The 15,297-nt window shown below is 42.9% G+C and overlaps 1 protein-coding gene across 1 annotated transcript in view; it reads left to right on the top strand.

Annotated features, from left to right (window-relative positions):
- Positions 1–6,641: 6,641 nt before the first annotated feature.
- LOC311040755 (fidgetin-like) overlaps positions 6,642–15,297 on the top strand; it is a gene marked incomplete at its 3' end in the record, with an annotated part of 49,536 nt that continues 40,880 nt past the window's right edge. Inside the window, exon 1 of the mRNA XM_084051107.1 lies at positions 6,642–6,663. The remainder of the gene's footprint in view (positions 6,664–15,297) is intronic.

Here is a 15,297-nt window from a genome sequence, read left to right as displayed (position 1 = left end):
TATTGTTAGGCAGTATGCCTATGTGTGCGTGAGTGCATGTGCCTTTCTTCTTCTAGGCGCGCACACGTGTGTACTGTATGTGTGCACGGGTCTATGCAGCACACACGCTGTGCACAGCCCTGCGGAGCTGGTGGTAAATCACATTGCCTTTATTGCCAAATTTAGCCGCTTATGCGCAATAGTATCCTGTTAAAGTCTACACCTTGTCCCATCTGGGTGTTAGCCTGAGCTCATAAAAAGAGAGATTGTCAACATAGTATAGCCTCTGAGACAGAACAAGACCTTGTGAAATCTGCCTCTATTTACCATTATTATTTATTAGCTTTTTATGAATTATCATTATTATTATTATTATTATTATTATTATTATTATTATTATCAGAGTTGGATTCAGGGGGGGGTGTCAATGCCCTTGCTTTTGATATCCCCCCTCCCTGCCTGACTGAATTAAGCACATGCAGTTCCTTTTGAGAAACAATGTAGACTGATATGTTTGATATCTTTGTCGGATATTATTTCAATTTAACAACTTAATTAAGAATGTACAGTACATTAACCACATTAACCCTGTCATCCCAACCTTTTCAAAATGTGTCAAAATGTTTCTGATTTCAAAGAATTGCTTTTTTTATCAGCTCTATTTTCTCTATTAGTAAGTATATGCGGCTTAAGTGGTTATAATTTCTTTTGTTTTGATACATTGAACCCTGATTATTATTATCAGAACTAAATGCGAGATTACTTTAACATACATGTATATCTTGCTCTTATTGTCTCTCATTTTAACTCCCGGCTCTTGTCTTTGTCTGCTTTGAGATGTACTCACCATTGTTACCAATCACCAGGGGCTTTGTATATACAAGTGTAGAATACATTTCTGTCATAAATGTATCGTACAGCATTAAGAATCAAGGCAGTTTCTCCTATAAGCAGTTCCACTTCATTCAAATTGCATTTGACACTTTATTTTAATGTCTGCGTACACTGCGGGTTAAGCGTTGATAATTATTTGTAAGTGATGGATAAAGATACAAAATGTGCCTTGAAGAAGAGACATAAAAGCCTCCGACTATTTTCCTCGTCTTATAGACGTCGTTGATTTGGAGGTTTGATCAACGTGACACAAATTTCCTCTTTAAGCAAATGTTTCTGTTTGATTCCGAGGCGTTGATCATTAAGCACACCTTTGTTGGTGTTACTGCTGTTGTTTTTCTGAGAAAAGCAGAATTTCTACCTCCAATCAAAAGAAAAAATGCTTAGTACTACATTTATTTTGTATTTGTTTGGTTTCATTGCATCAATAAATAATACATAAAACAATAAGGGCGCATGAGCCTCCCTTTTTTGCTGTCTTGATAAATAGTGTGGTTATTTCCTTGTTGTGCAGAGAGCGCTGCTGAAGTGATGAGGGGTGACACTGAAGTCCACAGGCAGCACGGTTCAAATCCAGCTGCTCACGTGACCAACACTTCACCTTTGACCCCTGTGAGAGAGGGGAAAACACAGCCCCATACCGACACACAAGGCGGGATTGTTATTGGGAGGTACGTGTGCATCTGGGGGTGCGTGCGTGCGTGCGTGTGTGCGTGCGTATGTGTGTCCATGTGAATGTGTGTAATATGTGTGATCCATGTTGTGTGTGTGTGTATGTATATATATATATATATTTATACATATATATATATATATATATATATATATATATATATATATGTATATCTCGAGTGTTTGTGGATGCTGTGTGTGTGTGTGTGTGTGTGTGTGTGTGTGTGTGTGTGTGTGTGTGTGTGTGTGTGTGTGTGTGTGTGTGTGTGTGTCTCTGTGTGTGTCTGTATGCGCATGCGTGCACACAGACACGTGTGAGTCGGCGGCCCCCCTCCTATTCAATTAAGAGCTTAAGCTCGTTAGTGGCATTCTTACCTCATTACCTCTCCAACGGCTAATGAGTTAAAATCTATTTAGATTTATGTTGCCGTTAAGTCACTCCTACCACACACACGTACAAACACACACACATGATACCCACACAATTTGTAGCAAATCAAAATTTTATTTGCAAAAGAAAAAGAAATTAAAACTTGGGAATGTACACATTATTTTTTATATCAATATAAAAGCTTTTTTGCAGGGCTGTTGAATATTCAAATGCACCTGAATTGCCCTTTTGTCTTAAGTATGCAAATCAGAAGCAGAAATAGCATGTTTTCAGATGTATAAATTATCAACAGCACCATCGTTTCCCTTACCTAACCTTAGTAAGGAATAAACTCACTGGATTATTTACTCATTACTATGAACTGTAACAAGTAAACAATTAAACAAACAAAAAATGTTGAGCCTCTGCATTAGTTGATTTTTCAGTCAATTTTAATTAGGTTGGTATACCCTTGATTACATTGCAGAGAAGCTGAATGTAATAAATAGATGGAAATTGGAAATAAAGTCATTCAATTATCAGCAATTGAAACTAAATGGAAGAGTCAGGGCTAATGTCTATTAACTTGTAGCCTTCAGTTGCACAGCTATAGGATAGAAGATTTTAAAATGTGGAATGTGAGACACTCCTGACTACTGGTATAGCCTCTTAATAGACATGATGGAACATGGACTGCATATCCTTGATATTGACTCAAGGACATAATGTTTCACACAAGAATAGAATCTGAAGTGTATCATGTGTAAATTGTGTGTGTGTACGTGTTTGTGTGTGGCAGGGGAGATGAGGGGGGAGAGAGATAGAGAATGTGTGTGTGTGTGTGTGTGTGTGTGTGTGTGTGTGTGTGTGTGTGTGTGTGTGTGTGTGTGTGTGTGTGTGTGTGTGTGTGTGTGTGTGCGTGCGTGCGTGCGTGCGTGCGTGCGTGCGTGCGTGCGTGCGTGCGTGCGTGCGTGCGTGCGTGCGCGCGCGCGTATGTGTCTGACCTCCTATAGCAACAGTGCAACTATAGACCTTATGAAACCACAGTTCCCCATCACAGGGTGCAACTTAGTTAACCCTATATCTGTGAGGACAGAGGGAGAGTCACAATGACAATAATTTACTTCTAAACATTCTCTCTCATACGATTTCCGCCATGTCTTTTATTCGGCCACATTAATAAAAACACACGTCCTTCTCACCAGAGATCAAATGCCTCCCACATTCATGTCGGTGTATTACGCGGCTATAGGGGCTATAGATGGTAAATAAATCAAATCAAAGTGTTTTTTTTCCAAGGCGGCTGGGGGTGATTAGTAACAATGAACTCGAGCTGACAGCATTGCTCCATCTTTTGATGTCTTGTTTAAATACGGTCTCCCCCCGCTGCTGAGCGCTTTGATAACGCGATAACTGGGACATTTTCCATTCTAATTAGGGCTGCGACCGTTAATTCGTAACATCGGTGCTATAATTATCATCACGGGGAGAGATACACCAGCCAGCCGACACGCACACACACAGCCGCTGGATAGAGCGCACGCGTGTGTGTGCACATGCCTGCGTACGTGCGTGTTTGTGAGTGCGTGTGTGTGTGCACACGCGCAAGGTTGAGTGGGTGGGTGTGTGCAGGGGGGGGGGGGGGGGGGGGATTAACCACTTAAACCCCAGCATCGGTACTGAAAATAGCGGATCGACAAGCTCACAACGCCTTGTGAGCTTGTCGATCGGCTATTTTCAGCGAAAGCTTTCCCCACAAAAACAGAAAACAGAAAATACACTAGTATTGAGCCCTGAGGGACTCCGGTTGGTTACCCATGGGGTTTAAGGCGATGCCAAGATCATTACACAGTCACTTCTAATAGTTCCTACTTGGTTCTCTTCTCTTTCCAACGCGCATCCCATCAGAAAGCTGTTTTCTCTATAATCAAACTTACATGGATCTTGTTCTTTATCCCCTTTAACTGCATGTTCTTGCAAGTTTCCTTTTCAAAGCCCCTTATAATACTCTGAGTGCGTGCATATAGAGTTAACTTTACTTCCTAAAAGCCTTCTCTCACTCTCTCTGTCTGTCTGTCTGTCTGTCTGTCTGTCTGTCTGTCTCTCTCTCTCTCTCTCTCTCTCTCTCTCTCTCTCTCTCTCTGTGTGTGTGTGTGTGTGTGTGTGTGTGTGTGTGTGTGTGTGTGTGTGTGTGTGTGTGTGTGTGTGTGTGTGTGTGTGTGTGTGTGTGTGTGTGTGTGTGTGTGTGTGTGTGTGTGTGTGTGTGTGTGTGTGTGTGTGTGTGTGTGTGTGCCTGTCTGTCTGTCTGTCTGTCTGTCTGTCTGTCTGTCTGTCTGTCTGTCTGTCTCTCTCTCCCAGTCTGTCTCTCTGTCTGCTGTTGCAACAACCCGGATAATAACCTTGCAATAATTGGACTGGATTTTTTTTCCTCCCCTTTTTTTTTCCTAGTGTGGTCTTTTTTTTTCCTCGCAGGAGGAGGGGACGCATGCGCAGTGCGGAAAAACAGTGCTGTGGTCAGTTCTCTTGTAGAAAGCAGCTGTTTTTTAGGGGTTGGTTGGACTGAATTCCAACATGGCAGTGGTGGTGGTGGTGGCTCTGGTCAGCAGCAGTCCTTCTCCTTCTCCTCGCGTGGTGCTTCACTTGGAATGGTTGCAGACCGCTTTTTAACCCTTATTAGATCCAGTGGATCGATGCCTATGCCTTGATCACCCCCACAGGTCGACCTCCTGGCGCACAAACACAGGTAGGCAATATAGTATGGGATCCGCTATACGCGGACTGCTTTATAGACTACTTCGTTCGTTCATTGCGCGCCGGTGCGGTGGTGTCGCTTGCTGACAAAAAAAAAGATCGATATCTACAATGTTGTGATCAATGTTGTGATTATTATCCACAATGTTTTGATCAATGTTGTGATCAATATCACCAATGTTGTGAGCTTGCCGGGGTGGCTATTTTTTATTATCGGTGAGCGACACCAATAACGTACGATCGGAGTGGATCAACGCATCAAGACGCGTTATTATTGTAGAGAGAACAGAACATATAGCGAGACTATAACATAGACCTGATCCGGTGCGAGTCTGAATGCACGGGGCTGCACGGCAAAGAAGCAGAAGAAGCCCCCCGTGCGTGTGGGGCTTCTTCTTCTTCTTCTTTGCTAGACTCTTTGCGGGAGGGGGGTGCGCGTGCACCAACACGCAGTTTTGCACAATCAGTTAAGTTTTGGTGTCTTGGCGACATCATGCAAATGGTACCTGCGCGTCGGACTCGGAAGGAACGCGATCTCTTCTCTTTTGGTTGGTGGTGGTGGGGGTGGGGGAGGTTGACGGAGCGCAGGTGCGCATCAAAAGGCAGACTATACTGTAGCGTGCACATTGGACAGTGCTGCTGGGCACCCAGCGTGCACGAATAGAGGCTGTGGGCACCGTGCGTGGTTCTATGATCTCACCAGACCAGGCCAGCACACACTGATTGCCAAATAATACACTGCCGATCATAATAATACTGATCACACTAGGCTATAAGCAGGCTGTTATCATCAGACGGGCCGTGGTGGTGCTTGGGTTACAACAAGTTGCCTCTCTCTGCATTAATGCATGCATTACGAGCGGGGTAGTGTGTCACATCACCACCGCAACAACATCTATTTTTTAAAAGCACCGAGGCACACAAAAGCTGGGAGTCTGGGACGGTGTTTTTTTTTAGGGCGTTATCGGGGGAAAACCCTGGCTATAATGTAGGCTAACTTTGCGCTATTTAACACGAACAGCGTTAACGATCAATAGAGTCCAAGTAACGGCTGGTTGTTTGGTAACCGGAAGACTCGCCCCAAAACACGCTCACCCCCATTGTTTTGGCGGACGCGCAGCTCGCCCCCAGGGGTTCTTGTATTCTTGTATTTGCTTCATTGAGGATAAGGTTAGAAATAAGTTTAGGGTTAGGCATAGTTTTAGTGAGGCTACGTTTAGGAATAACTTGGTAGGTTTAGTTAAGCCATAGTTTACTGAGGTCACATTTTTAGGAATGAGGTTAGGTTTAGGTATAGTTTTACTGGGTTTACGTTTAGGAATTAGGTTATGTTTTAGGCATAGTTCGTTTAGGAATAAGGTTAGGTTTTAGGCATAGTTTACTGAGGTTACGCCTATAGGAATAAGGTTAGGTCTAAGTACTGTTTTATTGAGGTTACGTTTAGGAAAAAGGTTAGGTTTGGGCATAGTTTACAGAGGTCACATTTAGGAAGGAGGTTAAGTTTAGGTTAGTTTTACGGAGGTTACGTTTAGGAATAAGGTTAGGTTTATACATACTGTAGTTCACTGAGGTGAGGTTACGTTTAGAAATAACACCAGGTGGCGACCGTTTCGAGGTCGCCGGAGTTGCCCCGGGGGGCGACTGTGTTTTGGGACGAGCGTTTAGGTATTCGTCCCAAGTAACGGCTGGTTGTTTTGTGTTCATCATATCCACTCCGGGTGACTTTTCTAATGAGATGCATGTAGGTTAGATGAAGCAGCCTATCCTATTGAGTGTCCTCCTGCTTCGACTTGAAGAAGGGCCCACGTTTCAAAGGCTTGAAATCCGAGAGTGTGTGGTGTGTGTGTGTCTGTGTGTGTGTGTGTGAGTGTGTGAGTGTGTGTGTGTAATGTATAGCAAGCTGTGGAATCCTCCTTTATCCAGCAACGAATTAATGCCAATGCTCTCCTCTCTGTTCCACCACCAGAACGATATGCTCAGCAGCAGCAGTGTCTATGGTAGGTAACTTGTTTTATTATATCCATCTCTTTAACTTTTCATGCCCTCATGTTTATTTTATTTTTCATTGGTATTTCGTTACCTGTAGAAAAAAAATGGCTGTGAGAGTGAAGTGTCAATATGCAGCTTAATGTGTGAGGAACAGCTCGCTATATTTACAGCACAGTCATAGTGTGCAAAGATGACAGAATTAAACAGCTCTTTATAAGTCCAATTTAGAGACAATTTACGCGTCGCCGTCTGCAAGTGGAATTCACACGGCTGTGTCTGATATTACATTGATTATTGAGGATTATAATATCCTTGTTGTTTACAGTAGGTGACATGTTATTTTTGCGTTTGAGACAGATGAATAAAACCCGTGGTGCACACTTATTTTCTTGTCATCTGTCTACTCTATATATGCCTTTCATTGGCGATATTTACCAAACTGGTCACCCCAATGCAACGACAACACACACACATTACAATCAATGCTAATTACTTAGCCTATGCATGTATTAATACATTACATAAATAAATAAATAAATACTTCTGAAATTAAACCATTTTGACCATATACTGTACCATGCTGAGTCAGTCAGTGTAGAACAAAACACTTACATAGAACCTTAAATATATGTTTTGATTGATTGATTGAATACTTAATTAACAATTTGCAAAAAAGTTACAGTGGTACAGATTTATACAAAAGGATGCTAAAAGGATAACCCAAAAAAGCCCTAAGGGCTTATTTATTTCCATTGAGGTCCTGTGTATTCATATTGTTATTATCTTTGTTTACTGTTTGGGAATGATGCATACTTTTTTTTTAAAGAGAAAGAGAGAGAGATTGTGATTGATTGACTTACTGATTAATTGATTATTAGGAATGTGTTTAAACACACACACATACACAATGCACCCAAACAGTTTTCATAAATAGCAGAGCACTGCAATGCAACACATGCACCTATTATTATGAAATAGGTTAAAGCTTAAAAATGGGCTGTAGCCATTTCACTAATCATCTGATGAAATTTATTTCAGGCGATTGTAATGTGATTGGTTGTGGATGTGAACAGAGCAGCACATTTAATTAACCCCCAATCAGTGCTAAATCAAAATGCATATTTGGCATCACGATTTATCACTTATGCTTCATTGCACTAGATTTGTGCTATAGGTAAACCTGGACTCAATCACTGATGTGTTGTGAGAAAAAAAAAAACTGCTAATTTCAACTGGGTAGTACTTTATGAAGTCTGAAGAAATCCTGGGATTTGCACTGTTCTTAAACTATAGCATGTATTATAATTCATTAAGCGTGCTATACTGCCCTTGCTGTTACACACTGCACAATTTGTGGAATTCGAACTGATACTTTTTGCATGGCCACAAGCGTTGCACAATACTATATATGATTGTTATAATCCATCTGTCTATCTATCTATCTATCTATCTATCTATCTATCTATCTATCTATCTATCTATCTATCTATCGTATACTGTATTTCATCAATGTAGCGCTTGCACACACACACACACACACACACACACACACACACACACACACACACACACACACACACACACACACACACACACACACACACACACACACACCAACATCAATAGCATCTACTCTATATAGTGATGACAGGTAATGTGGTATAGAAAGCAAATATATACATATTATGAAAAACATATACTTTGACGATACATTACGCATTATACCGTATATACTGCATTATAATTTGTCCATGTTATATTTGGAGTTTATATTTGGAGATGTAGAGCGCAAGGGGTGATGGTAGTAATAATTCCATCAAAACGTGAAAAAAAAACTCCTTTTACCATACCTTACTTTTCTAACTTCTTTTACAATTGAATTATACTTAGTTGCATGCCATTGTCATGCAACAAAAATGGTTGATCTACAATTTTTGGTGCCTAAATCAGGCATTAGCTCTTCTGCTTCTTATATTTCCTATGGATTTGAGATAATTGTGGGGGTCGCATGATTATAGTTTGGGCTTGGCTCTGACCAGTGCATCTCTCTTGCTGTTGGTTGCCTGCAGCGTCGCTGAGGGGTTTGAAGCTCGTACTGGTTGCAAGTGGTTATGATGAGCGATGACATTGGTTGAATAGCCGTGAAATGTCCAAGTAGAATGTATTGATGGCAAAGGAAATGGCTGACGATAGTAGTCTAATGACTCATTATATGAAGCGTGATGTGCGGTGTGTGTGTGTGTGTGTGTGTGTGTGTGTGTGTGTGTGTGCGTGTGCGTGTGCGTGCGTGCGTGCGTGCGTGCGCGCGTACGTATGTGTTTAGGTGCATGTAGTTGCAGTACTTGCACGGAGTGACGTTCTCACTGGGACAAATGAACACTCTCAGTGTCTGTGACAACTATTAGTGAGGACTCGACCTCTCACCCCTGACCTCTCTCTCTCTCTCTACCCCCTCTCTCTCTTCCCCATCTCTGTCGGTTTCTCCCTCTCTTTCTGTCTATTTCATGCACGCACACAAACATGCACACACGCACGCACGGACGCATGCAAGCACGCCCGCACGCACGCACGCACGCACGCACGCACGCAATCACATGCTGTTTCCTCGACTTTGCACCCTGTTTTTATCTTCTGCTCATTTCCTGATGTACATGTGTGCATGAGCGCAGGTTGGTTTAACCACCTAAACCCTATATGCACAATTTGCGAAAAGCTTCTACAAGATTTGAACATGTAAATCGGCTATTTCACCAAATGTTTGCATATGTGTTTCGCCAGAACTGGGACACAAGGTTTCATGTGCCTCTTAATGCATTCCTATATAAATTGGCACATATAAACCTGCAGTTATTTTTTTTCTTCCAATCTTTTAACTTGAACATAACAGTGTTTATCTGACTTATGGTGTTATTCTAATTATGATGGACAATGGACATACTCATATCCATACCTGCCAACATTACACTTCGAAAAAATCTGGAGATTTTTTTCGGGCAGCATATGAAGTGTAAAAAGCTAAGCAAAACTAAATTTTTAAAATGTAAAAGTAATAGCGGGATTTTAATTAGTAAAGACAAAGTTCTGATACTCAGACATGAACGTTGTAAAGTTAGATTCATGTTGGTGGGACGTGTTTGGTGGGTGGTTTGAGGGATTAACACAATAGATGTTATCTCATGTATTCTGGTACATTTTAACAGTGAGTATGATTGCCCAAAAATCAGGAGAAATTCAGGATACATTTTGATTCAGGATCCAAGCAGAAGATCCTGTAATATTACTGGACTGTTTGTTGCTTGTTCCGTTGTTCCTAGAGATACACACCTGTGTGTGTGTGTGTGTGTGTGTGTGTGTGTGTGTGTGTGTGTGTGTGTGTGTGTGTGTGTGTGTGTGTGTGTGTGTGTGTGTGTGTGTGTGTGTGTGTGTGTGTGTGTGTGTCTGTGTGTGCGTGAGCACGTGCTTGTGTGCGTATCCAAGGCAAGGCAATTGTGTGCATGTGCCTTAACAACCAAGCGACAACGTTGTATGTCTCAGCGAATCCCCACAATCGTCCATTTTGTACGATTAGCGTATTGTGTAAACACTCGGCGTTGTGTTTATTTTTTTCCCCAGTCTGCTACTTGTTTGCTACAGTTCTTCTACAGTATTGGGCTTATAAGATCTATCGCCTCGCGTTGCCTGTCTCTGCGCGTGTTGAAGTGACAGTACCAATAATTCCCCTCATTAATACACATAATGTATCGCTTCACATCTCCCCACAGCCACGCCATACCCCCGTCTCCGCACGCACACGCACACACACACACACACACACACACACACACACACACACACACACACACACACACACACACACACACACACACACACACACACAGAGCTAATAGGGACAGAGCGGCTAGGGATAATAGGAATAGAAGAAGAGCTGCTTTTACAAACAGGGACCCCCCACAACCCAATCTCCCTCCCACTCCCTTTTTTTTCCCCTTCTTCTTTTTTTTAGACTGCCTCTCTTCCCTTTATTTATCTAAATACCGACTTCCCTTCAGATGCTCAAATGAATAGAGAGCTAGCGTAGCGGCCCTGGAGGTGGCTAAGCTAGTCCCGCTGGGGACCGTATAAATAAATTATCCTGACACTTTCTATCAGTCCGTAATGTTTACCATTAAAGGTGCTAAGGTGCTTCTTCCTTCTTTCTTTTTTTCTCCTCACCGTCCCAGAGTAACACCCCCCCCCCTCCTCCTCCTCGAGGGACTGGTGGCCACAACGTACATGTAAAAGGGAATAAACGGGGGAGTTTTGGAGCATTTAGAAACAGAGAAAGGGAAAGCAAAAGTCAGAAGTGTTCCGCTGCTGATTCTCTGTCTCCTCCGCAGCGTATAGCGGTGGATCTTTCTCCCGTCTCGTGGACGAGAGTCCCCTGACACAAGGGAGGGAGGCTTTTTGGGGGGAGGACGCTTCAAACGTGAGCCTGGCAGGGTTGTCATCTTTTAGCAAATATGTTAAGTGTTGTCTTTTGTGCGCTCTCCGAGCGGAGCGAGACCCCATGGGAGGAACCAGCGCATGCAAACACAACAAATCCCTCTTGGAGTTGTCTGTCTGTCTTATTCATTCTCTTTCTTCTCTCTCTCTCTCTCTCTCTCTCTCTCTCTCTCTCTCTCTCTCTCTCTATCTTCCTTCCCATCCTCCCATCTATGTGTCTATCTGCACGTCAGCCTGTTTATCTCCTTTACTGTAACTCTTCGCTATTTCACTCTTTGTCCACCTACACGTGACTCTACACCCCTCATCTCTTCGTCTCCTCGTCCCTGTAGACAGTTGTGATGCTCTGTGTGTGTGTGTGTGTGTGTGTGTGTGTGTGTGTGTGTGTGTGTGTGTGTGTGTGTGTGTGTGTTTTTCTGCATCACTTGCTGTCAACCCCCTCCTGCTTCTCCACGGCGATCATTTTTAAGTTGCTTTCCCGGAGGCGTGCGGCTGTCGATAGCGGGATGACATCGCCCCAAAAAAATCCTTAAAAAACAAATCCTTGACACCCTACGCCTGTCCCCTCCTCCTCCTCCTCCTCCTCCTCCTCCTCCCCTCCCCTCTTGTCTTACCCTCCCACCACCTCCCCAACCCCCCCCCCCCCCCCAGAATCAGAGGAAGCTCGCTGACTGTGATTGTTTTTTTGATTTTCTTTTTTGTCTTTAAAGGGGGTATTGTTTTGTTTTTGTTTTGACTGACAGTTGCCGGTGATGGATATTTCCCTCCCACCTCACTTTCCCTTTCAAAGTGAACAGCATCAGATCCATGTTGCAATTGAAGTTGACCTTTCTTCCTCTCAAACACGCAGGTGCGCGCGGCGTGTGCACGTCGACACACGCGAATGACAGTAAATGGTCTGTGTGCACCTACTACATTCACATGACACTCACACACACATGCACTCACACACACACGCGCACACACACACACACACACACACACACACACACACACACGTTCCATATTTGACCGAGATATATTCACTGTGTTCGCTCTGTCTTTCTGCCACTGGAGAGTGGAGACTAGTTGTTATCGAGGCAACATTCTGGTGGTTGTTTCTACCAGGCTGAAGTAGGTGTGAGCATTAATTTAACCACTTAACCGGGCGTCCCTATTGTGGGCATGTCATTATAGGAGATTTACAAGTTCGCAACGCATCGGTATGCGCTGTGCTTGTAGATCGGCTATTTTTGCCATTCATCGTATGGTGTACAATGTACTGTATATACAGTAGAGCTTAGGTGGTTATCTCTGAGAGTGTACACTTTTGCTGTGTACACACCACACCAGAATTCTAACTGAGTTGTTTTATTGTAACTCGCATTTAAACTTACATGTTGTCCACGGAATGGGAAAAGTAAGTGGAATTTAATCATTCGGATAAGTGAATCGTAGTTCCATGTTCTGCACCTGTTTCAAAATCGCCTTTGTCTCATCTGAGTCACTTATTGTATAATACTGATGTCAAATGATCTACAACCCTCACATTTATTTATTAAGGTAAAGAAAATGATTTAAGTCAAGTCACATTCATTTATATTGCACATTTTAAAACAAAGAGCAGCTGACCAAGTGTGCTTTACAACATGAGGTGCCCTATTTAAACATTTTATGGCGCATGGTCTAGAATGCATGGCACAAGCTCATTTGGGCGTGTCTGCTGTGTGTTGAGCAGAGACAGAAAAAGAAAACCAGAACGGTATGAGTTCACAACATTTTTCAAAGATGAGAGGTCCTTGAACATATTGTCTTACTGCTTACTGAAATAAACAGCAACAGCATCTCTCTTTCTCTCTCGCCTTGCCTCACCGCTCTCCTCCCTCTGTGTTGCTGAAGGCGTTTTTGGTTCTTCATTATTTATTAGATGATGATGATGATGAGTCAATTATGTGTTTTTCAGCAGTGCCATCTGTCATGTTGAACGTGAGTGATGTGTGGAACATGGTGCAAGCAGCACATTGTGAACCCTCCTATGTAGACACATCCAGTGGTGGAAAAAACTACAAAATGTTTTTACTTAAGCAAAAGTATCTATACTGCAATGTAGAACTACTCTGTCACACGTAAAAGTCTGGAATAAAAAATGTTAAAATGTACTTAAAGTACCAAAAGTATAAAGTGCATTATGCAGAATGTCCCGTTTCACAAGGTATCATATGTAGATTTGTATTAAAATATTTTTAAAATAGCAGATCTACAAGCAACTTAATGTATGTTTTGTAATAATAATTCAAATCTACAAAGTAACTAGCAACTAAAGTTTTCAAATAATAATATTGAAATATTGAATATTGAAAATAAAAGTACCTCAAAATTGTAATTATGTGCAGCACTTGAGTAAATGTACTTACTTACAGTGCACCAGGATCTAGACCAGCAGGTTTTTTGTTGGTTCAGGGCCCCAGGAAGACTAGAGGCTCATTCATGTGTCTCTAATGGGGATCCTTTAATAAACGATAAACAATCACTTTCTGCTTCGTCTGGATATAGCAATGCGCCAACAATGTGCTTGACCACACCTCATTGTAAGGCCAACACGCCTACGGGCGTGAGTACATTTAAACAACAATAAGTGTGTTGGTCGTAAACTAGCAATGACACTGTCGCTGCACCGCGTGCCATTTTGCAACCGGTGTGTAAGATAGAGTGCATTGCGTGTATGTGTGTGTGGAACAATAAGGTTGTGTTGTCATTCACTGACCTCACCCAAAGCAGTGGTTCACTTATACCTTTCACCACCATTCTTTAGATTAACATTTTATAACCTATTGAGGGGGAAAGAATGGGAAAACCTAATGCATTTACCAGTTATCCGTTTCACTAAACCACATGAAGAGTAGTGTCCCTAGTCTGGGGTGAACATTTGGCGAAAATAGCTGATCTTCAAGCTCACAATGCGGTATATTGCAGGCTATTTTCGCTGAAGTGATTTGGTGTAGATGCAAATAAAAATAAGAAAAAGAGGAGGCGACCAAGTATAGACCCCTGGTGGACAACAGTCAAGAACGTACATAGGGTTTGAGTGGTTAAATATTTGAAGTTGTTTGAAAGTCTTATCCTTTTTCAGGTACGTTTGTAAACAGAGACGGACCAAAGCGAGGCCAGAGACAGTAGCAGTTCACATACATAACAGCTGTACGGGAGCCTGTAGGGTCCAATAAGGACACCACACTTCCAGCCTGCACCAGCCTTCATTTCCCCAAGACGCTGGTTCTCAAACTTTAACATTTCAACGACACCCAGTTTGGTATGCATGCAGTAGGCCACAGACCCCTGTAACTCTTGAGAGAGTACAAATGGAACCAAACGGACCCGTAGGCTCCTACATGCTCCAGTTTTAGCCGCCCACCCACGCACCCTTTCGTCCTATTACTTATCCACCTTAAGTTCCGTATTGATGAGACACCATCTTACTCCTTTGAGGGTTGACCCCGCCTCCCACTGGTTCCGGTGGGGTGGGTGGGTGGGTGAAGAGTCAAAACAGCTAGGTGTGCTGAGGTGACCACCTCACCACTTATCACCGTGGCTCGATCAGTGACGTAATTTTGTAGGGTGGGTGGATGGCTAAAACTGGAGCACGTAGGGCCCTTAGGGTCCATTTGGTTCCATTTGTACACTCTTGGAGTGACAGATATGTAAGGTCCATTTGGTTCCTAGCTATCAATAATTTAGCTGGGGACCCTCTGGAACCCTCTGAGGGCCCCCTGGGGGTCCCCGGGCCGAGTGTTCACACTCGAATTAAAGGCATTATCTCACTTCTTCCTTGAACTTCTTGAATCCTTGTGAAACGTTTGAAGATTCTCCTTTTTCTCCCCCCAATGTAATGAGTCATTTTCAAAGGTTTCATCAAATCATAGATGTAGGGATTTATCTCCCCTACTCCCCCCCCCACCCCACACACACCTCCTTTTAAAAGTAATCTCCACCACCCATTACATGGTTCTGATCCTCCACCAGATATGTAGACATTCAGCACATGTAGAAACATTAAATAAGCTGAGGATTTTATTATGTGTTTCTAAACGACGGCCAAAGCTAACTTCCGCTGTGGAACATTCCGCGTCATTAGACCTCAATAGACACGGGGGGAGGGAGGGAGGCTTTAATGCCGCCAACGT

Source organism: Gymnoscopelus microlampas, assembly GCF_963454915.1.
Source record: "Gymnoscopelus microlampas genome assembly, chromosome: 24".
Taxonomy (NCBI): domain Eukaryota; kingdom Metazoa; phylum Chordata; class Actinopteri; order Myctophiformes; family Myctophidae; genus Gymnoscopelus; species Gymnoscopelus microlampas.
The sequence above is the reverse complement of the archived record's forward strand: the minus strand, read 5'-3'. Positions and strand labels throughout refer to the sequence as shown.